Source organism: Nerophis ophidion, linkage group LG10 (assembly GCF_033978795.1).
Source record: "Nerophis ophidion isolate RoL-2023_Sa linkage group LG10, RoL_Noph_v1.0, whole genome shotgun sequence".
Taxonomy (NCBI): Eukaryota; Metazoa; Chordata; class Actinopteri; order Syngnathiformes; family Syngnathidae; genus Nerophis; species Nerophis ophidion.
The window spans coordinates 27,950,170-27,975,879 of record NC_084620.1 but is presented as its reverse complement, the minus strand read 5'-3'; the positions used below and the strand labels follow the sequence as shown (position 1 = coordinate 27,975,879).

Genomic DNA, 25,710 nt, shown 5'->3' with positions numbered 1-25,710 from the left:
ATGCAATGTTCGTTCCAAATATGTCCAACGTTAACAGTGTTATGATCCGATGCCCGGATCATTCCATATTCTTGTTTTTGTTCCATTTTGGTATCACACACTGTTGTTTGATGTCCTTAATTCCTGTTTTGTTCTGTTACCATGGTAGCTTATTAGTTCACCTGCCCTTTGCTTTCTATGCACACCTGTTTCTACTGATTACTACCTTATTTAAGCCTGCCCCTTTTTGTTCTTCTGTCTCAGATCCTAATTTGCTTTCACGCAACAGATGACGACTTGCTTTCCATGTTAATACTCGCTAGCTCTCATGCTGCGTTTTGTTTTTCCCTAGCTTTCAAGCTAGTAGTTTTTGTTTTCCCTTTTTGTGCCTTTGTGCCAAGTTTAGTGTTTCTGTTTGTTTCCCTAGCTCCCATGCTAGCGCCATGGGGCGGCATGGCGTAGTGGGTAGAGTAGCCGTGCCAGAAACCTGAGGACTGCAGGTTCGCTTCCCACCTATTGAGATCCAAATCGCTGCCGTTGTGTCCTTGGGCAGGACACTTCACCCTTGCCCCCGGTGCCGCTCACACTGGTGAATGGATGATGAATGAATGATTGATTGGTGGTGGTCGGAGGGGCCGTAGGCACAAACTGGCAGCCACGCTTCCGTCAGTCTGTGGCAGCTGTGGCTACAGATGTCGCTTACCACCACCAGGTGTGAATGAATGATGGGTTCCCACTTCTCTGTGAGCGCTTTGAGTATCTAACAATAAATAGAAAAGCGCAATATAAATCTGATAAATTATTAATTATTATTATTATTACTATTATTATTTGTTTGCCTTTTTCGGCCTAGCACCAGTATTTTTGTTCTAGCCTGTTTTATCAGTTAAATAAATCTTTATTTCTTACCTTACCCTGTGTTCTTGCTCGACGCATCCTCAGAAGGATCCGAGCATTAAATGGTTATTTCGCGTAGGACAGCATTGCTTCGAGCAATGGAGGCTGAAACACGCCGCTGTATGCCAGGTGATGACATGATGTGGGGCCCTGATGGTTTCCTGGTCCCTATCAATACCACCCGGTATGGTGATGTTCCCTCTCAAAGCGCTGGCACTTGTCAGCGAATGCAGAAGGCGCAGAAAAGGGCCCCGCCTCGCGGCAGTGACGCTCCCATTCCACGACTTCCCCCTCTAGAACACAGCCAGCTTCAACCCGTCCAATATTCCCCTCACGTGTCTGGTAATTCTTTTTTTTTCCTTTTCCAAACATTCATCCGGCTGCTCTGTCTCTCTCAGAGACAGCAGCGGTGACGTCATTTCGGTAATGCCCCCCGGTGACGTCACCGAATAATTTTTTTTAAAGATTCTAATTCTCAGCCAGTTTTTCATGACTTGAAAGTTAATAATAAAATCAGATACTTTCAGGACATTTTCATTAAGTATAGGTCTGGTCAACCAAAGTCAGTTGCATTTTCGACCCCGCCCCTAAGGTCTCAAGCCCCGCCCAAGTCAGTGGTTTATTCCTCTGTTTCTAAATGAAATTTTGGACAATCCAGAGGGGAAGATTCTACCCACCTCCTGACCTCCCTACACCCACCCTTAAGGACAATGTCAGACCACAAGGAGCGCGTCTGGGATCCGCTTCTTGAGGGGGGGGGCCGTCAAACCACAACCTCCTCCTAGACCTCCTCCATCGGTTTTTCAACCCGCTAAGCCACACCCTTCTGCGCGTCCTCCTCCACCGGTGTTCCGGCCTGTCAAACCCCGGCCCGCTAGGCCGCCTCCACCTGCACCACGGCTAGCACCTGTAGCTAGTCCTAGCCCAAGCCTGGTTTTCACACCAGCACCTGACTCAAGCCTGGTTCTCACACCAGCACCTGACCCTTGCCTGGTTCTCACACCAGCACCTGACCCTTGCCTGGTTCTCACACCAGCACCTGACCCTTGTCTGGTTCTCACACCAGCACCTGACCCTTGTCTGGTTCTCACACCAGCACCTGACCCTTGTCTGGTTCTCACACCAGCACCTGACCCTTGTCTGGTTCTCACACCAGCACCTGACCCTTGTCTGGTTCTCACACCAGCACCTGACTCTTGCCTGGTTCTCACACCAGCACCTGACTCTTGCCTGGTTCTCACACCAGCACCTGACCTTTGCCTGGTTCTCACACCAGCACCTGACCTTTGCCTGGTTCTCACACCAGCACCTGACCTTTGCCTGGTTCTCACACCAGCACCTGACCCTAGCCTGCTTCTCACACCAGCACTCGACCCTTGCCTGAATCTCACTCCAGCACCTGCTCCGGGGCTGGAGCCCACTCCAGCACCTGCTCTAAGGCTGAAGCCCACTCCAGCACCTGCTCTAAGGCTGGGGCCCACACCAGCGCCTGCTGCAAGGCTGGAGCCCACACCAGGACCTGCTCCTAGGCTGGAGCCCACACCAGCTCCTTCTTCAACAGCGACGACGACTCTTCCTGAACTACTTCTGGTGCCACTCACGCCCACATTCTCGGCGGCCACGATGTGGCCTTTTCGAGGTCGCCCGTCAAGACTTTTGCGGCAGCGGCGTTTCATCCGCCGCTGCCACCTGACTTGTCCTCGGTGGATTCTGGGACACGCGACCTGGCGACCCTCCACCGTGTACTCCCTCCGCCCTCCCTTCGCTTGTGAACTTTCTTGTTGTGTGGGGGGGGGGGTTCGAGTTTTTTGTTTTTGGGACATCTGGGATCTGTCCTTTTAGGGGGGGATCCTGTTATGATTTACCAGTCTTATGACAATAGACTATCAATAATATTTTACCCACTTTACTCACTTTTCCAAGGCACATAATACAGTACATATGCACAATATACACATACTGCATAATGTCACATGAATACAAGTACTAATTGATGGTAACACCAACCAATAACAAGTAAACCCGAATAATTGGAATATTATGTTAACACTTTGTGATTGTTAGAAACCCTCATTCTTGTACATAATGAACATTGTGTCTTAGTATCGTTTTGTTTTTTTAAACAAAATTAAGGTTAGACATTCTTTTTAATTCTGGATTCAAACTGTCTCTTGGTTTAATCCCAAATATTGAAAAACAAAAGCTTCTTCTTGCCGTGCGTACATTCTGAATTTTAAGATTGAAATTACCCCTTAGGTCAGGGGTCGGGAACCATTTTGGCTGAGAGAGCCATGAAAGCCAAATATTTCAAAATGTATTTCCGTGAGAGCCGTATAATATTTTTAACACTGAATACAACTGTCAGGTTCAAACACTGAAGACATCTATTAAACAGACAAGAAGCAAGGAATTAAACAGAGACTGGATTCAATTTAGCTCAATGAGGAGAAACGCGTAGACCTGTACCACGGACCTGTCAGAGCGTGTCGTCCCACGCTCTGACAAAAATAATTCTATGCCTCCTCTTTTATTTGGACTTAAACTGATTACAACAACTAAATTCATGCATCTCTTATTCTTTTTAATAACATTGTTATTCAGAAGGTAACCAACAATAAAGAAAATACTTTTGATCATTAATGCGACTTCTTGAACAGGTGCGATAGAAACGGATGGATGGATGGATTAAAATTTCAAAGACTATTCACAGAGGAAAGAATAATTTCCTTTGAGGAGGATCTGAAGAAACAAACTTGGGACTAAGTATACAATGAAGATGATGTAGATGATGCATATGGGAATTTTTTCAACACCTTTCTAACACTCGATGATAAACATTGTCCTTGGAAAAAACTTAGTAGGGAAGCAAAAGAAAAACAACCAACCATGGATGACAAAAGGGCTGAGAAATGCTTGTCACAAAAAAAAAAAACACATTATATCGAATATTTATAACACAGAGATCTATAGAGGCAGAAAATAAGTATAAGAAATATAAAAACAAGCTAATTGGCATACTACGAACATCTAAGAGGGAATACTACAGTCAATTATTAAACAGGAACAGAAACAACATGAGAGCAACATGGGGCATCCTAAATAGCATCATTAAAATGGTGCTAAGAAAGATTACCCACAGTACTTTCTAGATGGAAATACAAAGAATGACAATATGAACCAAATAGTTGAACATTTTAATGATTACTTTTTTAATATCGGAAAAAATCTGTAACAAAGAATTCCAAATGCAGATGATGGGTAAGTTGAGAACTTGAATGAGCTCATAGACAGAAATCCCACTTCCATGTTTCTTAAGAAGGTGAAAAAAGAAGAAGTAATCAAAATTGTAAAAAATTGTAAATCTAAGACCTCAACCGACTGTCATGGAATAGATATGGTGATGATAAAAAAAAAAGGTTATAAAAGACATTTCAGAACCTCTTGCATATATCAGTAACGTATCATTTCTAACCAGCAAATTCACTGACAAAATGAAAATTGCAAAAGTTGTACCAATTCATAAGAATGGAAACATACACCAGTTCACTAACTACAGACCCAGATTCATTACTTCCACAATTCTCCAAAATCATGGAAAAACTATTCAATAGCTGATTAGATCAATTCATCAACAAAAGTGGGTCGCTCGTGGAGAACCAATTTGGGTTTAGAGCAAATATCTCAACATCAATAGCATTATTTAGAATAACAGAGGAAATTACCATTGCAATACACGGTAAAATGTGCGGCCGCAGTATTCATTGATTTAACAAAAGCATTTGACACAATTAATCATGATATTTTAATACAAGAACTAGAACGATATGGCATTAGAGGTTTGGTATTGAACTGGGTAAGAAACTATTTAACCAACAGGAAGCAATATGTGAAGATGGGTGAAAATATGTCAACACGGTTGGATATATCTTGTGGTGTACCCCAGGGATCAATACTGAGACCAAGATTTGTTTAATCTCTATATAAACGACATTTGTAAAGTTACAAAGGACTTGAAGTTAGTTTTATTTGCAGATGACACAATTGCTTTCTGTTCAGGAGAGAACACACAGAAGATAATACAAATAATAACGGAAGAAATTAACAAATTAAAAAAATGGTTTGATAAAAACAGACTATATTTGAATCTCAGTAAAACTAAAATAATGCTATTTGGTGACAGTAGAAAAGAGCATCAGACACAAATACAAATAGACAGAGTAGATATCGAAAGGGTAAAAGAAACCAGATTTTGGGGAGTATTAAAAGATGATAAAATGAACTGGAAATCTCATACAAAACATACAACATAAGGTGGCAAAAACATTTCAATAATGAATAAAGCAAAATCGTACTGGGCCAAAAGTAACTTAATCTTCTCTACTGCTCGCTAGTGTTACCATATCTGAGTTATTGTGCAGAAATATGGGGAAACAACTACAAATGTGCGCTACATTCGTTAACTGTGTTACAAAAAAGATCAATTACAATAATACATAATGTTGGATATAGAGAACATACAAACCCTTTATTTATTGAGTCAAAAATATTAAAGCTCGATGATTTGGTAAAATTGCAAACAGCTAAAATGATGTACAAAGCAAATTATAACCTGCTACGAAAGAATGTACAACAATTCTTCTCAACTAAAGAGGAGAAATATAACCATAGAGGAAAATCTAATTTAAAACATTTGTATGCACGTACAACACAACCTTTAGCATATCAATATGTGGAATTAAATTATGGAATGGATTAAGTAAAGAAGTTAAACATTGTACTGATACGATCCAGTTTAAGAGGCTGTTCAAATTAATAATGCTTACAAAATACAAAAAAGAAGAATTATGAGAAACACTTTCAACCTTATTGAAAATAAGATATTCTTCATCTCAATATGTTAATAATGACTGAATCAATTAATTAAATATTACAAAACTGTTGTATTACTCATTCACGGATGACATTTTACTATAAAAGAGGTTAGTGGATGAATGTATATAATTGTAGACGCTCTGTCATGGGAAAGGGGTAGGATTAAATAAGCTTTGCTTCTTCCTACTCCTTTTCGGACGTGATGTGATGTGATGTGAAATGATGTGGGATTGTTTGATGTATTATGTTGTAAGTGTGTTCATGTTCGAAATAAACTAAGAAAGAAGAAGAAACTGCGTGAGAATGTTTTATATTGTGAACGTTATTTTTAACACTGTGATTACCAGCGGGATTATTAGTTACTTATCGTGTTAAGCAACGTCAGCTAAGATTTATCTGAGAGCCAGATGCGGTCATCAAAAGAGCCACATCTGGCTCGAGAGCCATAGGTTCCCTAACCCTGGCACAGACCAAGAGTGGCAACCATAAATCATGAAGCATTTACTATCCATCCATGCATCCATTTTTTACTGCGTGTCCCTCTCAAGGTCACGGGGGTGCTGGAGAACATTTACTATAATGTCAATACAGCTTTTTATTGTATTCTAATACAATCATTGATTATGGCAGACTATATGTAATATGGAAAATGGTAAATTGTTCTTTGAGTTAAAAAAAAAAGCCAAATGTGTTTAATGGCCTTTAAGTTATATCTTAAGGTCGTAAAATTATTTGATTGCAATAGTAGACATATGTTTAATGCATTTTCTGTTAAAATAAAGTCAGTATTGACATTTTTTATAGTTCCCTTTATTAAGAAAAGTATCGATAAACATTTTGGTACCGGGACACCCCTAATACATATATTGTATATATACATACATACGGTATATATACATACAGATTGTATATATACACTCACATACATACTGTATGCATACATACTTTATATATGCATACATATACTGTAAATACATGTATGCAATATATATCCACCTCTCTGCATAGGCCTATATACAACTACATATATTGCAGGCTAAATACTTTTTTTAAAAACTAGCATGTTTAAAGTTGCTGGGTTTTTTTTATAGTCCACAGTGCCACCCAATCATAAAATATGATGTGTTATAAAAGAATACAGACGATTTGCTGTGCAGTGCAGCTTAATTCGCCCTGGCTGAGTTTATTATTCTTAATGATAATGTCTACATGATTATTCTGAACAGGGGAGACATTAGAAAATGCATTTTATTATTAAAACCTAATCAGTCGTTATTGTTTGAGCGGTCATACATTTTAACAGGTAAAGCAATTACACTGTACAAATGTGATTGTTTTTTTAAATATAAGTAATTGTATTTTCTCATTTTAACTATAGCTGCCCTTTTCTCAGTCAGTCATCCAGGAAATGAGTTTGTCGTTCGTAAAATTAGTTGACTATTGACTTTACCTTTGACCTCCAGGTGACTATTTTATTTAAGATCACAGCATTGTCCATCGATTTAGAAAAACAAATAATTAAATTACATCAAAGTACTTGTGAGAGCTATACATATATACACACATATCAATATCTTACATTTCACATATGAAATATACACATGCATACACACATATATGTATTTTTTTCCTAGGTCATTATGTCTATACGACAATAGTTTTTCATTAAAACCCCAAAATTAATTTCAAAAGAGTGTTTATAGTTAAATATAATTATGCTGTAGTATTGGTCAAATACTACAACAAATAGGGCTTTAGGAACAAAACAATGGCAGCCTCCCAAAAACTGCTGTAAGAATACTCCAAAAATAATCAACTAATTTATTTTTGTCCAACTTTTATCTACTCAATCTTTTATGGTGAGAGCTATCGATTGTTTTAGTAATTAAGTCTTATATCAATTAGATTGTTCAAATAATCGAGTCCTTGGATAAAAACACATTTTAAAATATCAATGCAAATTTTAGGGAAAATAGTTGAAATAAAAATTTTTGTGCTTGCCATAACCGTCATTTTTTCAATGCACACCATCCACATTGAAATCACACTTTTAACATGTGTTCATTAATAAATAAATTAAAACAACTCTCCGTTGTTTACCGCCACACAGATCACAAAACTCAAACACCAGCACTCTCATGTGACCTCTATTGCAGCAGTCATGCGGAAACTATGTCCACACATTTAAAGTTAACCACTCAACGCAGTCTGGATTTCATTAGCTTTTTTATTAGTTGCACTCATTAAACGATAAATCGAAGCAACCTACCATATTTTCCGGACCATAGGGCGCACCGGATTGTAAGACGCACTGCCGATGAGCGGATTTAGTCAGGTCTATTTTTTAAAAAAGGCACACCGAATTATAGGACGCATTAAAAGGGGTCATATTATCATCTTTTTTTCTAAATTCAAAACACTTCCTTGTGGTCTACATAAAACGTAGTGTTGGTTCTTTTCTCAAAATGTCACATAGATTATGTTTTAAACCATCTTCAAGCCGCTTTCTGACAGTCGCTCCAGGATGCACTGTTTTGTGGGCGGTCTTATTTACGTAGCTCACCTTCACCAGATCCCTCTCCCCGTCATCTTTGTTGTGTTGGTATAGCGTGAAAGGACGGGAGCAGAAGAAATGTCAAAAGATGTAGCTAACTGTTTTAATTACATTATTTTAATGACAATATTCACCCAAGTTCCGTGGGTGAAAAATGTAAACTCACTACACCGGTATGTTTTAGCGCTTTCATGGCAAGTTTACTGACAGATATAAGTAAGAACTTTACACTACTTTATATAAGAAATGGCAACAGCGGAGGATGAATGTCCCATAACAACAAGATAGAGAAAAACAAGAAGCTTATTGACTACGGCAGAGGTCCCCAAACTACGTTCGAGATCTGGTCCGCGGGAAGTCCCAAGTTAATTTTTTTATTTTTATTTATTTTTTTTTAAATCTGTCCTTTCTAATCCATTTTCTACCGCTTGTTGCTTGTTACTCTCAGAGTCTCCTAGCCGCTCAGGCAAATCACATTGTCTAAAAATGCATTGGAAAAATGCTCTTTCCAATCGATGACGTGATATATAGAGATATATATATATATATATATATATATATATATATATATATATATATATATATATATATATATATATATATATATATATATATATATTTTAACCCAATTACAGCCACCGGGTCAAATTGTTTGGGGACCCCTGGACTACGGAGTCGGCACGGACTACAAAAGGCGGACCTGCACAAATTGTCAGTACTCATGCAGGTCCCAAATACAGATCAGCAGGTACCAGAAGGGAAGAAGAGTTGCGTTTGCATAATATTGCGAAACTAAAACACCAGATAATATGCCTTACCTGTGATTTAATAAATAAAGGGTTTGCATGTTCTCTACATCCAACATTGTGCATTATTCTAAGTGATCTTTTTTGTAACACATTTATTGAATGAAGCGCATGTTTGTAGTTGTTTCCCCATATTTCATAATAACAAAGATATGGTAACACTAGTGAGCAGTAGACAATTTTAGGTGATTTTTGGTCTAGAAACAGGGGTCGGGAACCTTTTTGGCTGAGAGAGCCACGAAAGCCAAATATTTTAATATGTATTTCTGTAAGAGCCATATTATATTTTTTAACACCGAATACAACTAAATTTGTGCATTTTTAAGTAATACCAACATGTTTACAGTATAATAAGTATCTTACCTCTTTTTAACAACATTGTTATTCTGAAGCTAACCAATAATAAATAAAATACTTCTTACCATTAGTGCGACTTCTTGAACAGGTGCGGTAGAAAACGGATGAATGGATTAAAATGCATGAGAATGTTTTATATTTTGAACGTTATTTTAAATACTGTGATTACCGGCTAAATTATTCATTACTTATCGTGTTAAGCAATGCCACCTAAGATTTATCTGAGAGCCAGATGCAGTTATCAAAAGAGCCACATCTAGCTCGAGAGCCATAGGTTCCCTACCCCTGGTCTAGAACATGATTTGCTTTATTCATTATTAACGTGTTCCTTGCTACTTTATGTTGTATATTTTTTACATGAGATTTCCCATTCATTTTATCATGTATTATTACACCCAAAAATTTAATAACAATAATCGGTAACACTTTAGTATGGGGAACATATTTATACTTAATTACTTAATTTAGAGTTATTTGGACACTAGGGAACATATAAGGGTTAAGGTTACTAATAAGCAAAAATTCAAACGTTATTGAGGGAAGACTCTTAGTTGATGGCTTACTGGTTGTATAATAAGGCCATGCAGAATAAGGCATTAATAAGTACTTAATGACTAATTAAGAGTCAATATGTTACTAATTTGCATGTTAATAAGCAACTAATTAATGGTGAATATGTTCCCCATACTAAAGTGTTACCTTGTTTTCTTTTACTCTTTCAATATTTACTCCGTCTATCTGTATTTGTCTTTGACTTTCTCTTCTATTGTTACCAAATAGCATTTTTTTAGTCTTACTGAGAGTCAAAGATAGTCTGGGTTTTTTTTGTCGAACCATCTTTATAATTTGTTAATTTCTTATTCTATTATTTATTATTATCTCATGTGTGTTCTCTACTGAACAAAATGCAGTTGTATCATCTGCAAATAATACTATCTTTAAGGCCTTTGTAACTTCACAAATGTTAACTTATATTGTATATTGAGGAAAAAACAGTGGGATTTATTGCTGCCACTAAATTTAAGGATTGTTGGCATGAGGATGTCTTACGTCATCTGTTAATCCAGAATAGGCAAGAGTAACGGTACCAAAATTAGCCCTGTTACACCTTCCTGCCACTATGGATAAATACAGTCCATGGGACAGCTGGTGGTAGACCCCCTCACCCTGCTCTGTTTGCTGCTCAGTTGAAGGGGGGTTAAATGGCCCGGTTTGTGTAGGTTAGGCAACAACAAACCAAACTGTAGTAACGTGGTCAAATAGACATTTTGTTTTTTGCAGCCCTTTGAGACACTCGTGATTTAGGGCTATATACATAAACTTTGATTGATTGATTGATTGATTGATTGATTGATTGATTGGTTTGAAATAAAAAAAATCATTCAGGTAGTCTTACGAGTGGGAATGTCAGGTCATGATGTTAATAGCTCATAATAATAATAATAATAAAAGAAGCTACAAATGGAACTCACCTGATGCCGACGGACGTCAAACGGGGGAGATTTTTAGGTAATAAAACCCACGCTGCTCCAGGCGGAATATTTACGCTCCCCTCATCAGTTTTGCGCAAAAAATAAATAGTTGTTTTCTGCGAGCATCAGCAGCAGCGATAGCGAGCATGCAGCTATGTTGCCCCCATGTAAAGATTTAAATCTGCACACAGCACACACTCATTAAGAGTAAGCCGGACTTGCTGGCAGAGACACTGCCGTGAAGCCAGGCACCACTCGCCCGGTCGCCATGGCCCAAAAATAAAAGCGCCTCTCGCAGCTCCTGTTGAGTGTGTATAATCTTCACAGGTATTTTGTTGTCGTCCCCTCTTTCCAGATTGTGTCTGAGTTTTTCGGCCTCAACACAGCAGCTCTTTCTTCCTGCCAGGCGAGCTCGCAGCCAATCACAGAGCCGCACGGAGAGAGGGAGCGTTGGAGAAAACAGGACTGGACTTCCGGACTGGAGCCTGGACTGGAAAACACAACGCTCATCAACTGGGATTTGAAGATACTGCCAATTTTGGTATATATCCAATTGGATGGATACCAAAATTGGCAGTATCGCCAAATCCCAGTTAAGTGCTTTGGTGCTTTGTTTGATTTTTTTGGTCAATCCGTTCCATAATTTAATTCCACGTACTGATTGATTGATTGATTGATGTATTGATTTATTTATTGATTGATTGATTGATTGATTGATTGATTGATTGATTGATTGATTGATTGATTGATTGAAACTTTTATGAGTAGAGTGCACAGTACAGTACATATTCCGTACAATTGACCACTAAATGGTAACACTAAGCGCTATACAAGTACAACCCATTTATCATTTATTTAACACCTGAATACGTTTTTCAACTTGTTTAAGTCCACGTTAATCAATTCATGGTACAAATATATACTATCAGCATAATACAGTCATCACGCAAATTAATCATCAGAGTGTATTAGGGGTGTAACGGTACACAAACATTTCGGTTCGGTACGTACCTCGGTTCAGAGGTCACGGTTCGGTTCATTTTCGGTACAGTAAGAAAAAAACAAAATATAAATTTTTTGATTATTTATTTAACAAATTTGCTAAATCTTCCACCAAAAATATTTTTCTTAGTGGAATATTTGATGTGACGAAATCGGAAACTTGGATAGGTCAATAATTCATAATGACATTGATTTTGATTCAATATTATGTTTTGAGCAATGACAGTTTGAAAGAAAAAAAACAGCTTTGTTTTATTAGTCAACGTTGCAAGTTTTTCTAAATTATATTTAGCCTTTAAGCTTTTTAATTTCACTTTTCTTTATGTTTTTGTTTATTTTAATAGTATTTTTAGAATGTGCCGTGGGCCTTTAAAACATTAGCTGTGGGCCGCAAATGGCATCCGGGGCACGCTTTTGACAACCCTGCTATAGATGATAAAAAATAAAATCTGATTAATCAATGGATAAAAAGCAGAGCCTGGCGACACATGCGCGTTTATCATAACTCTCGCTCTCTGTCTCTGCCCTCACGAATGTTAACACTGCATGCACCACTTTTTGTTTTGTTTTTAACACCTTCTTAACCCTGAACGTACATTGAAAATACACGCAACCATAACTTAAAATACCGGACATTCGAGGCATTTAAGAAACTCCACCTGGACAGCTCCGCAAAGAGGACATATCCGGTGAAAAGAGGAGGTGTGGTCAGTCCATCATAGCCCAGTTGTTGCTAGCATGCCGTGTGTTGTTGTTTTTTTGATTGATTGAAACTTTTATTAGTAGATTGCACAGTACAGTACATATTCCGTACAATTGACCACTAAATGGTAACACCCGAATAAGTTTTTCAACTTGTTTAAGTCGGGGTCCACGTAAATCAATTCATGGTGCCTCGGTGTGCATTGTTTACAAAACGTGCAGTGTGCAACTTATATGTCCGTGTCGTTCGGTTCACCTCCGAACCGAACCGAAACCCCCGTACCGAAACGGTTCAATACAAATACATGTACCGTTACACCCCTAGAGTATATACATTGAAGTATTTACATGATTTACAATCCGAGAAGGTGGAGGAGTTTAAGTATCTCGGGGTCTTGTTCACGAGTGAGGGAAAGATGGAGAAGGAAATCAGCCGGAAAATCAGAGCAGCTGGGACAGTATTGCAGTCTCTCTGCCGCACTGTTGTGACGAAACTAGAGCTGAGCTAGAAGGCAAAGCTCTCAGGCTACCGAGCTATCTACACTTCTACTCTCACCTATGATCATGAAATGTGGGTCATGACCGAAAGAGTAAGATCGTGGATACAAGCGGTCGACATGAGTTTTCTCAGAAAGGTGGCTGGCATCTACCCTTAGAGATAGGGTGAGAAGTTCAGTCACCCGATAAAGACTCGGAGTAGAGCCGCTGCTCCTTCGCTTGGAAAGGAGTCATCTTAGGTGGTTCGTGCATCTCGTGTGGATGCCTCACGAGCGTCTCCTAAAGGAGGTCCTCGTTGCACATCCCACTGGGAAGAGACCTCGCAGCAGGCCAAGGACCAGATGGGGGGGATTACATCTCCTCTCTGGCCTGGGAACGCTTCGGGATTCCCCAGGAGGAAGTTGCTAATGTTGCTCTGGAGAGGGAAATCTGGGGTTTTTTCTGCTGGAGCTGTTGTCCCCGCGACCCGATTCCGGATAAGCGGTTGAAGATGGATGGATGGATGGACAATCCGGGGAGTGGGATTTGGAGGGGGAAGGGGGTTTAGGTTTGGTTGATATCAGCACTTCAGTCATCAACAATTGCATCTTCTGAGAAATGAACATTGTAACAGTGTAGGTCTGACTTCGTAAGATATGTACAGCAAGTAGTAGACATACGTAGATAGATCAGAAAGCATAATAACAAGTATATATGTGGGATGTGGAGGGGGGAGTGTTAATTTAGGGTTGAAGTTGCCTGGAGGTGTTCTTTCAGTGCAGTTTTGAAGGAGGATAGAGATGCACTTTCTTTTACACCTGTTGAGAGTGCATTCCACATTGATATGGCATAGAAGGAGAATGAGTTAAGACCTTTGTTAGATCAAAATCTGGGTTTAACGTGGTTTGTGGACTATATCAGTATATACTGACATTTTAAACGTTTCAAGTGTTGTACGAGCATACAGATGTTTTAAATTAGATTTTCCTCTAAGGTTATATTCCTCCTCTTTTGTTGAGAATAATTGTAGTACATTCTTGGGTAGCAGGTTATAGTTTGCTTTGTACATAACTTTAGCTGTCTGCAAATGCACCGAGGGTTTGTATGTTCTGTATATCCAATATTATGTATTATTCTAATAGATCTTTTTTGTCACACATTTAGTGAATGAAGCACACTTTTGTAGTTGTTTCCCAATATTTCTACACAAGAACTCAGTTATGGTAACACTTGCGAGCAGTAGAGAATATGAAGTGATTTTTGGTCTACAACATCAATCCTTCCAATTTCTACCGCTTGTCCTTTTTGGGGCTGCAGGGGGTCGCTGGAGCCTATCTCAGCCGCATTCGGGCGGAAGGCGGGGTACACCCTGGACAAGTCGCCACCTCATTGCAGTACCAACATAGATAGACAAAGTTCACACTCACATTCACACACTAGGGCAGTGGTTTATAACCTTGTTGGAGGTACCGGACCCCAACAGTTTCATGTGCGCATTCACCGAACCCTTCTTTACTAAAAAATAAAATGTTTTTTTTTTTCTAATTCAAGGCAAATTTATGTTTTTTTTACTGGTGCACAAAATGAAGTGTAACCCTTGTTCAAAGAACAAAACCAACACAGTGCATGAACTCACAACAAATGACACACCTGCAAATCAGCTGGAATATTAGAGGGAACATTGTTTGGAGCTATTCATGATACGCCGATAGGGAGAAGTTTTAATTTACACGATGAGTCGGGTGTGTCTTGACCTCCGCGGCAGAGGCTCTGCCGAACCCCTGAGGCAGACTCACCGAACCCCTAGGGTTCGATTGAACCCAGGTTAAGAACCACTGCACTAGGGCCAATTTAGTGTTGCCAATCAACCTAACCCCAGGTGCATGTCTTGGGAGGTGGGAGGAAGCCGGAGGGAACCCACGCAGTCACAGGGAGAACATGCAAACTCCAATCAGAAAGATCCCGAGCTCGGAATTGAACCCAGGACTGCTCAGGACCTTCGTATTGTGAGGCAGATGCACTAACCCCTGTACCACCATGCTACCCGGTCTAGGACATATTTTGCTTTATTCATTATTGATGTCTTTCTTTCTACTTTATGTGGTATATTTTTTACATGAGATTTCCAATTCATTTTATCATACACCCAAAAATGGATTTTCTTTTCCCCTTTCAATATTTTCTCTGTCTATCTGTATTTGTGTTTGACTTTCTCTTATACTGTTACCAAATAGCATTATTTTAGTCTTACTGAGATTCAAACATAGTCTGTTTTTTGTCAAAGCATCTTTTTAATTTGTTAATTTCTTTACAATCTCCTGTGTGTTCTCTACTGAACAAAATGCAGTTGTATCATCTGCAAATAATACTACATAAGTCATTTATAACTATCCATCCATCTATCCATCCATTTCCTACCCCCTTTGGAGTTGTGGGGGGGAAGCTGGTGCCTATCACAGCTACAATCGGGCGGAAGGCAGCGTACACCCTGGACAAGTCACCACCTCATCACAGGGCCAACACAGATAGACAGACAACATTCACACTCACATTCACACACTAGGGCCAATTTAGTGTTGCCAATCAACCTATCCCCAGGTGCATGTCTTTGGAAGTGGGAGGAAGCCGGAGCACCCAGAGGGAACCCACGCATTCACGGGGAGGACATGCAAACTCCACACAGAATGATCCCGAGCTCGGGATTGAACCCTGACTACACAGGACCTTCGTGTTGTGAGGCAGTTGCACTAACCCCTCTCCCACCGTGAAGCCCCATTTATAACTATATAAATGTAAATTTATATTGTACATTGAGAAAAAAACAGTGGGATTTATTGCTACCACTTGTTAGCTACATTTAATCATTGTTTGATTTCTTTGGTCAATCATTATTTTTCCAACCACAGTGCTGCGGCACACAAGTGTGCCGTGGGAGATGTACCTATTGGGGTTAAAAATATTTTTTGCAAACCAGTAATTATAATCCGCAAATAATTGGCCGTTGTTGAGTGTCGGTGCTGTCGAGAGCTCAGCAGAGTAACCATGTTATTCTCTTCCACATCAGTAGAAGGCGACAAGTGTCTAATTGCTTTGTAGATGTCAGGAACATGGTTTGTCGTGATCACAATATGCAAACGACTGTGGGAGGCAGCGTGCAGGTAAAAAGGTATTTATAGCTTAAACCAAAAATAAAGAAAAGGCGAGTGCCGCTAAGAAAAGGCGTTGAAGCTTTGGGAAGGTTATGTAAAACTGAACTGGCTACAAGGTAAACAAAAATGCTGGACGACAGCAAAGACTTACGCATGCTGAGCACAGACGGCATCCACGAAGTACATCCATACATGCCACCACCATTAATTGATTAACGTAGACCCCGGCTTAAACAAGTTGAAAAACTTATTCGGGTGTTACTATTTAGTGGTCAATTGTACAGAATATTTACTGTACTGTGCAATCTACTGATAAATGTTTCAATCAATCAATCAAAACATGACACACAAAAATGTCCACACAAAGAAGGATAACAACAATTTAAATAGTCTTGATTGCTAAAACTTTGAACTGTTTAAACTGTTTAACTTTTTAACTGCCTTTTCATCCAACAAATTGCTCTTAAGATCATTTTTATCTGCTTTTTCTATGTGCATATATATATATATATATATATATATATATATAAATATATATACACACACATATATATATATACACACATATATATATATATACAAACACACATATATATGTATAGTCATATACACACACATATACACACACACACACATATATATATATATACACACATATATATATATATATATACAAACACACGTATATATGTATATTCATATACACACACATATACACACACACATATATATATAAATATATATATACACACACATATATATATATATATATATATATATATTATATATATTTATTTGTATATATATATTATGTGTGTGTGTGTGTGTGTATTTTACCTCGGTTTTAAATTATATATTTTAGTATGTCCTTTGCCTGTATTTGTTTGTGGTGTACAGTCCTTTGTTTTTCAACTGTGGTTGTTTTTAAAGGGCTTTATAAATTAAGTTGGCATGGTATAAATTGGTAAAACACAGAGGGTGCGGGGAATAGCGCGCAAACAAAGACATGAAACTGCTACTGGAAAATACCAACAAAACAGGAAAAGCCACCAAAATAGGAGCACAGGACAAGAACTAAAACACTACACACAGGAAGGCTCCAAAAAACTCAAAATATGTAACGTTGTGACAGGTCGTGACGGTAAACCTACTTTGAAACAAGAGCTATATTGATGCATAGTTGATCATGGTTTGAATTCATGTTCAACAATTACGGAAACAAATTTTTACCGTCAATTTCGGCTGCTGAGTTTAATTTTTTAATTTTTCTGCTGGTGATGTGCGTCCGCATTTTTTTCAATTGAATAAAATGTGCTTTGGCTCAAAAAAGGTTGAAAAACACTGCGATAACTAGTGTTAAGAGACATGATTGCCTTAGGCAAACCTTTAATAATTTGTTTATCATTCATTTGGTTACCTTAATCATTCATCAATTGGTATTATTATTGTTTTATCAACAACTTTCCACACTCATTGTGTAAATTACCTTTAACAACAAATAAAGTCAACATACGGTCGCACATATCAATCAATCAATCAAAGTTTATTCATATAGCCCTAAATCACGAGTGTCTCAAAGCTCTGCACAAGCCACAATGACATCCTCTGCTCAGATCCCACATCAGGGCAAGGAAATCTCAAACCAATGGGCTACAATGAGAAACCCTGGAGGGGACCGCAGATGTGGGGTTCCCCCCTGGGTGACCGGTGAAATGGACGTCGAGTGGATTTAGTTAATAGTGTGAGAGTCCAGTCCATAGTGGGGCCAGCAGGAGATCATCTTGAGTGGAGACAGGTCATTAGCGCAGAGATGTCCCCAACTGATGCACAGATGAGTGGTCTGCCCCGGGTGCCGACTTTGAACTCCCGACTTTGAACAGCTAGGGCTTCATCTGTGGTCACCTAATCTGTGCCCCCCCCCTCTGCACGAAGGAGAGGGGGGCAGAGCAGAAAAGAGACATAACACACTTCCGGTTCAATGAACTTTGTGGAAATAATAAAACACATACACTATATTGCCAAAAGTATTTTGGCCACCTGCCTTGACTCACATATGAACTTGAAGAGTCATCCCATTCCTAACCCATATGGTTCAATATGATGTCAGTCCACCTTTTGCAGCTATTATAGCTTCAACTTTTCCGGGAAGACTGTCCACAAGGTTGCGGAGTGTGTTTATAGGAATTTTCGACCATTTTTCCAAAAGCGCATTGGTGAGGTCACACAATGATGATGGTCGCGAAGGCCTGGCTCTAAGTCTCCGTTCTAATTCAACCCAAAAGTGTTCTATCGGGTTCAGGTCAAGAGTCTGTGCAAACCAGTCAAGTTCATCCACACCATACTCTGTCATCCATGTCTTTATGGACCCTTGCTTTGTGCACAGTCATGTTCGAAGAGGAAGGGGCCCACTCCAAACTATTCCCACAAGGTTGGGAGCATGGAATTGTCCAAAATGTTTTGGTGTCCTGGAGCAATCAAAGTTCCTTTCACTGGAACTAAGGGGCCAAGCCCAACTCCTGAAAAACAACCCCACACCATATTTGCTCCTCCATTAAATTTCACACTCAGGACAATATAGTCCAAAATGTACCGTTCTCCTGGCAACCTCCAAACCCAGACTCGTCCATTAGATTGCCAGATGGAAAACGTGTCTCCACTGCTCTAGAGTCCAGTTGTGACGTGCTTTGCACCACTGCATCCGACGCTTTGCATTGGACTTGGTCATGTATGGCTTAAATGCAGCTGCTCGGCCATGGAACCCATTCCATGAAGCTCTCTGCGTACTGTATGTGGGCTAATTGGAAGGTCACATGAAGTTTGGAGCTCTGTAGCAACTGACTGTGCAGAAAGTCGGCGACCTCTTTGCACTATGCGCCTCAGCATCCGCTGACCCCTCTCTCTCAGTTTACGTGGCCTACCACTTGGCGGCTAAGTTGCTGTTGTTCCCAAACTCTTCCATTTTCTTATAATAAAGTCAACAGTTGACTTTGGAATATTTAGAAGGAAGGACATTTTACAACTGGATTCTTTCACAGGTGGCATCCTATGATAGTTCCACACTGGAAATCACTGAGTCCTGAGAGCATCCCATTTTTTCCACAAATGTTCGTAGAAACAGTCTCCAAGCTTAAGTACTTAATTCTATACACCTGTGGTCGGGCCAAGTGATTAAGACACCTGATTCTGATCATTTGGATGGGTGACCAATTACTTTTAGCAATATAGTGTATATGTAATTTAAATCTACACAACTGTATATCCATTACAGTGCATTATTGGTGAACCAGCAGGCACAAGACATTGATGCAACGTTGATTATACATGCATGCCGCGTTTTAGCTGCTTGAAATTTCTGATTGATCACACAACTTTAAAAAGGTAATGTTGTATCTTTAATACTACAGAGTTCATTGTCGTCACGGTCTGAAGTGGGGGGTCGTTAAAGTGGAATAAATTGTTGTTGTTCAGTCAGTTATAGCTTGCTTTATCCAATGCAAACTGAATACAGACGAGATCGGCTCCAGCAACCCCCACGACCCCAAAAGGGACAAGCGGTAGCAAATGGATGGATGGAAACTGAAGCGTTATTTTGGTATAAAAGATTGTTGTTATGTCACAATAAGCACTTTGGTGTGTTGCAATAAAAATGTTGTATTGTGTGTCCATTTGTCTGTGTGTGCGCGCGCATCCAAAAATGTGGCTTTGCCGCAGTTTGTATTGTATTTTCGCAGGTTCTGCAAACTTTCCTCCTTAATTTTGCTATGAAATTAATACGCAGACTTAAAGCATTGCGATTTTAGATGACGTGTCAAAACAGCTGTGTAAATGTGTCCACAGATCACGGACACAAACGTAATAAAAAAAAAAACATTTGATGTTAGTGGAATGATTTATACATATATATATACACACACACATATATATACACATACATACATACATACATATATATATATGTGTATATATATATATATCTATATATATATATCTATATATATATATATATATAGATATATATATATAGATATATATATATATATATATGTCAGTGGCGTGCAGTCAGGGGAGGGAGGTGAGGCGTGGCCTCACGTGCCATCATGGAAAGAAAAAAATGTATAAAGAAAAAAAAAAAATATCGTTATATATATCCAGTGATTATACTATGAAGTTATTCTCAATTTAACTTCACCAGTTTTAGATTATTTTTATTCAAAATCGCTGAATTTTCACATTTGGCGTTCAAATACTGAGAATTACTTGCGGTGAGTCACAGCCAGTTGAGCCTCACCATGGATTGCGCAATGACTCGGCTAACTGCTGGCCTGCTGTGCAGTGAGACCGTATTGCTATATGAATTATATTATACATTTCCATAGTTTAGTTAGCTGAGGTATATAATGTACAGTGTATTTTGTCAACAACTGTATGTGTGTAACGTATTTCTTGTGCTGGGCAATCATAAAACGGCTGCGAAGACGCACTAGGTGAGGCTCGGAGTAATCCCGCCTCCTGGTGGAAGAGGGCGCTAGTTATCCCAAAGATCATTCTTGTGACTACTCGGCTGCAGAAGAAGTGACAACAAGAAGCAACAGTTACCAGCGATCGTTTATTTTTTCCTCTCGCCTGGCCTTTTAACATGGAGAATTACATATCTAAAATAAAACAGTTTTCTAAACTGGACTTTCAATCGAAACAGGAGGTAATAATTAAAGAAAGATCTCTATCGAGACAGAAAGATGTTTGAAACTGAAGAAAGATAAGGAAGACTTCTATAAACAAGTTATCGATGCTTTTGTTCAAAAGGAGCGGCGCATGGACTTAATTTATAAGTGAAGGCAGGACCATAATAATGTTTTTTTTTTTTTTATTAAATGTGCTTTTTTGTGTGCTACAGTTTGTATGTGTAAAGTTAAAGTAAAGTTAAAGTACCAATGATTGTCACACACACAATAGGTGTGGTAAAATGTGTCCTCTGCATTCGACCCATCCCCTTGTTTACCCCCTGGGAGGTGAGGGGAGCAGTGGGCAGCAGCAGCACGGCGTCCGGGAATCATTTTTGGTGATTTAACCCCCAATTCCAACCCTTGATGCTGAGTGCCAAGCAGGGAAGAATGCTGGTATGAGCTTTTAAACATATCCCGTTAACTGCTGCCAATCAAATGGTGAATAAGATACTCTTCAGGGTTCATATGTTTGTAAATATATATGCAGCCCTTACCAGAGGTGGGACCAAGTCATTGTTTTGCAGGTCACAAGTAAGTCTCAAGTCTTTGCCCTTGAGTCTCGAGTCAAGTCCCAAGTCAGGAAGGACAGGCAAGTCCCAAGTCAAGTCCAAAGTCAAGACTGAAAAGTCTCAAGTCAAGTCCCAAGTCCTGCATTTTGAGTTTCGAGTCATTTCAAGTCCTTTTAACCACAGACTAATATATTTACACAGATTGTGTATGCTTTTAAAACGCTGTATGTATTTATTATTTAAAAAAAAATTGTGCTGACATTGCACTTCATAATAGCACTATTAACCAGTTATTTTAAACATTTAACTCATTCCTTTACAGAATGAACACATTTGAAAAAAACAAGTGCAACTGTACTTATTTACACAAAGGTGTTAACATTGTATTTCCATGGCATATTGCATTGTAACTAGTTCCATAGCAGTTTCTATCCTGTTCTTACCTTATCTCATTGATCTCATCTCATACTGTATGTGTGTTGATGTGTGCGTACACATGAAAAACATAACTACATGAAAATAACAAGGAATCGAGTTGTAGTTTTTAGATTTCACGGCCCTATGGAATATGTACACATATTCTTAATATAGTATACATCTTAACTGACCTTTATTTGACTATGTTTGTCTTTTTGTAGGTGGCTAAAATATGCGGTGCTGCTGACGAGCGTATAACGTTAAGTTACCGTGTGTGATACATTGACTAACGTAACATTATGTGTAGGTACCTCATGCAACCCTGCTTAAAAAAAAATCACTTGACAAAAAGTATGAATAAGGTAGCGAACTGCAGTGGACGCAACAGATTGTCGTGTTTGCAATGATGTTATAACCATAGACATATTATAAATAGACGCAGCATTGGCTGCTGTGACGTGAGCAATTTGGCCGCCATCTTAAAGTGGTGATGAGGAGCTGGCAAGCAGCCTAAACTGACAGTTGACAGGTAGCAAACAAAGATGCTGGGCTGGTGTTTAGCGTTTTCCTGCTTTAATGAGCAGACTGTTGAAAATAGGAATCGGGGCATTACTTTTCACAAGTAAGATTGAACATTAACATGGTTGTATTTTGTGAAAAGAATGTTACAACAGAGTTGAGAAGGAACAAAGATTTTCAATTTGTATGTGAAAATCACAAAGAAATCTTCTTGGGAGGATGACGCCCCTGCAGGTATTTGGTTTACAAACTTTCAGCCCCACCTAAAACAAAATTCACCAGCCGCCACTGATTATGATGCATTCTCATTTTAGGCAAAGTATAAGACAATACTTTCTTAACAGTATAATTGTGACCAGGAATAAGTCTTCAAGTAACAATATTCAAATACTAACATTGTTGGGTAAGACAGAATTTGCTTTTATTCTGAATCCAGTGAAACAGATTTGTGGTTTTAGCTGATATAAAGACTTTCAGGTGTTTATATATGTTTATGTTTAAGTATTTTGCAGACGCTTTTATCCGAAGCAACATACATGAAAAATACATATAAAACAATCACTGTAAAGATGATCATTTAAGGGAAGAATGTAATACAAAATATTAATACAAAGTGTCAAGACAGAAAAAACTCTCTGCTGTTGCAGCAACAGAGATACAGTCTAAGACATATAGATATCTTATGTATTTATGTATTTATACATTGTTTATGTAGGATATATGCATGTATATACAACCTAATCATATTGTTTCTTCACCTTAAAAATAGCTGACAGTTTTTTTCCCCCTTTTATGGATTATTATTCCCAGTTTGGATCTTGGACGTCTGCTCATTTATAGCATATAAGAATATTCCACTGCTGTTAAGCAAACAATGAACACGCCAAAAAATGTGTCTTTTATCATAGTTACCCGTATGAAAAAAAAGCCCGTGAATATCAGTGGTATTCAGTGAGGTAAAATGAATTAAATGCGCTGACAGTTCATTGCTCCTGCCAAATGAATTGCACTGAGTGCAGGGGATCACCACTCCAAGATGGCGGCCCCACGTCACGTCAGCACCAGCAGCGTTTGATGCTGCGTAACCTTATAAGATGTTTATTTTCATAAAGTTAGCAGTGAGTTTACAGCCTCACTGATTTAACTAAACAGCCAATAAAAGTTACGTTACTCAGCCAATAAATGTTAACTCACATTCAAAACTTACCCTTCCTTGTGCATCTTCAAATGTCGAACGAAGTTGGAAGTTGTTGCGTCCGTCTGTAATCTTCGAACGAACCGCATGCTTTGCATACTCGAATTCGTTTTTTGTTGACCAAGTCGTAGTTTTAATACCCGAACGAAACAATTTTTGGCATCATTTTTCCTCATTGGCGTGTTGTATGAGAGCTCTTCTTCGTTGGTTTTCATGCAATTTGATTGGCTGAATACTGTGTGACGAAAATAACGTGGATTTAATTTGATTGGCTGTTGTTCTGACAGGTAGCGCACAGGCTGTCATCGCACACACGCTGACAGTCACGGACAGACACGGAGCGCTCCTGAATAACTTTTTAATCGTTGGGTTTTGGGGAAAGTAGCAAGTCATGTCAAGTCAAAAGGCTCAAGTCCAACTCAAGTCACAAGTCATTGATGTTGAAGCCAAATTCGAGTTGCAAGTCTTTTTACATTTTGTCAAGTCGAGTCTAAAGTCATCAAAATCATGACTCGAGTCTGACTCGAGTCCAAGTCATGTGACTCGAGTCCACACCTCTGGCCCTTACCACTGGGCTGATACTGAGGGCGAGTGTGTTGACCAGTTTGACGCGTGTAAATGATAGAATGTCCAGTATTGAAGTTTGTTGTTGGATATGACAATCCTTTTATTTTATGCAAAAAAATTAAATCAAATGTATGCTATACAACAAAAGGTAAGCTGACCTTGAATGGCACATCATTACTGCATTGTTACAACAACTCACGTCACGTCACGTCACGACACGGCACGGTTGAAAACTGTTTGTCTTCCAAACGCCTTGCCCGTGCTCACACCTGGACCCAATTTAAAGGAGGTTACCATGGTAACCAACGTATCAACAGTCCCCTCCCAGTCAACACTTCCTGATACTTAACAGGAAGTGGGCGGAGCAATCCACCAAAAAAGGAAATTCCCCCTGGGCTGAGGCCAGTAATCAATGATAAAATAAAATAAACAATATAAAAAAATAAGGACACTTGGCTCCAACATATACAAATCCTGTTTCCATATGAGTTGCGAAATTGTTTTATATGTAAATATAAACGGAATACAATGATTTGCAAATCCCTTTCAACCCATATTCAGTTGAATATGCTACAAAGACAACATTTTTGATGTTGAAATGATAAACAATTTTTTTGTTGTTGCAAATAATCATTAACTTTAGAATTTGATGCCAGCAACAAGTGACAAAGAAGTTGGGAAAGGTGGCAATAAATACTGATAAAGTTGAGGAACGCTCATCAAACACTTATTTGGAACATCCCACAGGTGTGCAGGCTAATTGGGAACAGGTGGGTGCCATGATTGGGTATAAAAACACCTTCCCGAAAAATGCTCAGTCTTTCACAAGAAAGGATGGGGCGAAGTACACTCCTTTGTCCACAACTGCTTGAGCAAATAGGCAAACAATTTAAGAACAAAGTTTCTCAAAGTGCAATTGCAAGAAATTTAGGGATTTCAGCATCTACTGTCCATAATATCATCAAAAGGTTCAGAGAATGTGGAGAAATCACTCCACTTAAGCGGCATAACCGGAAACCAACATCAAATGACCGTGACTTTTGATCCCTCAGATGGCACTGTATCAAAAACTGACATCAATCTCTAAAAGATATCACCACATGGGCTCAGGAACACTTAAAAAAAACACTGTCACTAACTACAGTTCGTCGCTACATCTGTAAGTGCAAGTTAAAGCTCTACTATGCAAAGCGAAAGCCATTTATCAACAACATCTAGAAACGCCGCCGGCTTCTCTGGGCCTGAGATCATCTAAGATGGACTGATGCAAAGTGGAAAAGTGTTCTGTGGTCTGACAAGTCCACATTTCAAATTGTTATTGGAAGTATTTGACATCGTGTCAGCCGGACCAAAGGGGAAGCGAACCATCAAGTATGTTATCGACGCAGTTCAAAAGGTAGCATCTGTGATGGTATGGGGGTGCATTAGTGCCCAAGGTGTGGGTAACTTACACATCTGTGAAGGCACCATTAATGCTGTAAGATACATACAGGTTTTGGAACAACATATGGT

At 38.9% G+C, this 25,710-nt stretch overlaps 1 protein-coding gene across 2 annotated transcripts in view; it reads right to left on the bottom strand.

Annotated features, from left to right (window-relative positions):
* Positions 1-11,373, bottom strand: part of large1 (LARGE xylosyl- and glucuronyltransferase 1) — a 253,865-nt gene extending 242,492 nt beyond the window's left edge. The window contains exon 1 of one of the 2 annotated variants that reach the window (XM_061913252.1): positions 10,938-11,373. The gene's annotated coding sequence lies outside the window, so the exon portion shown is untranslated. The remainder of the gene's footprint in view (positions 1-10,937) is intronic. The other variant, XM_061913251.1, reaches the window with a different exon arrangement.
* Positions 11,374-25,710: the final 14,337 nt, after the last annotated feature.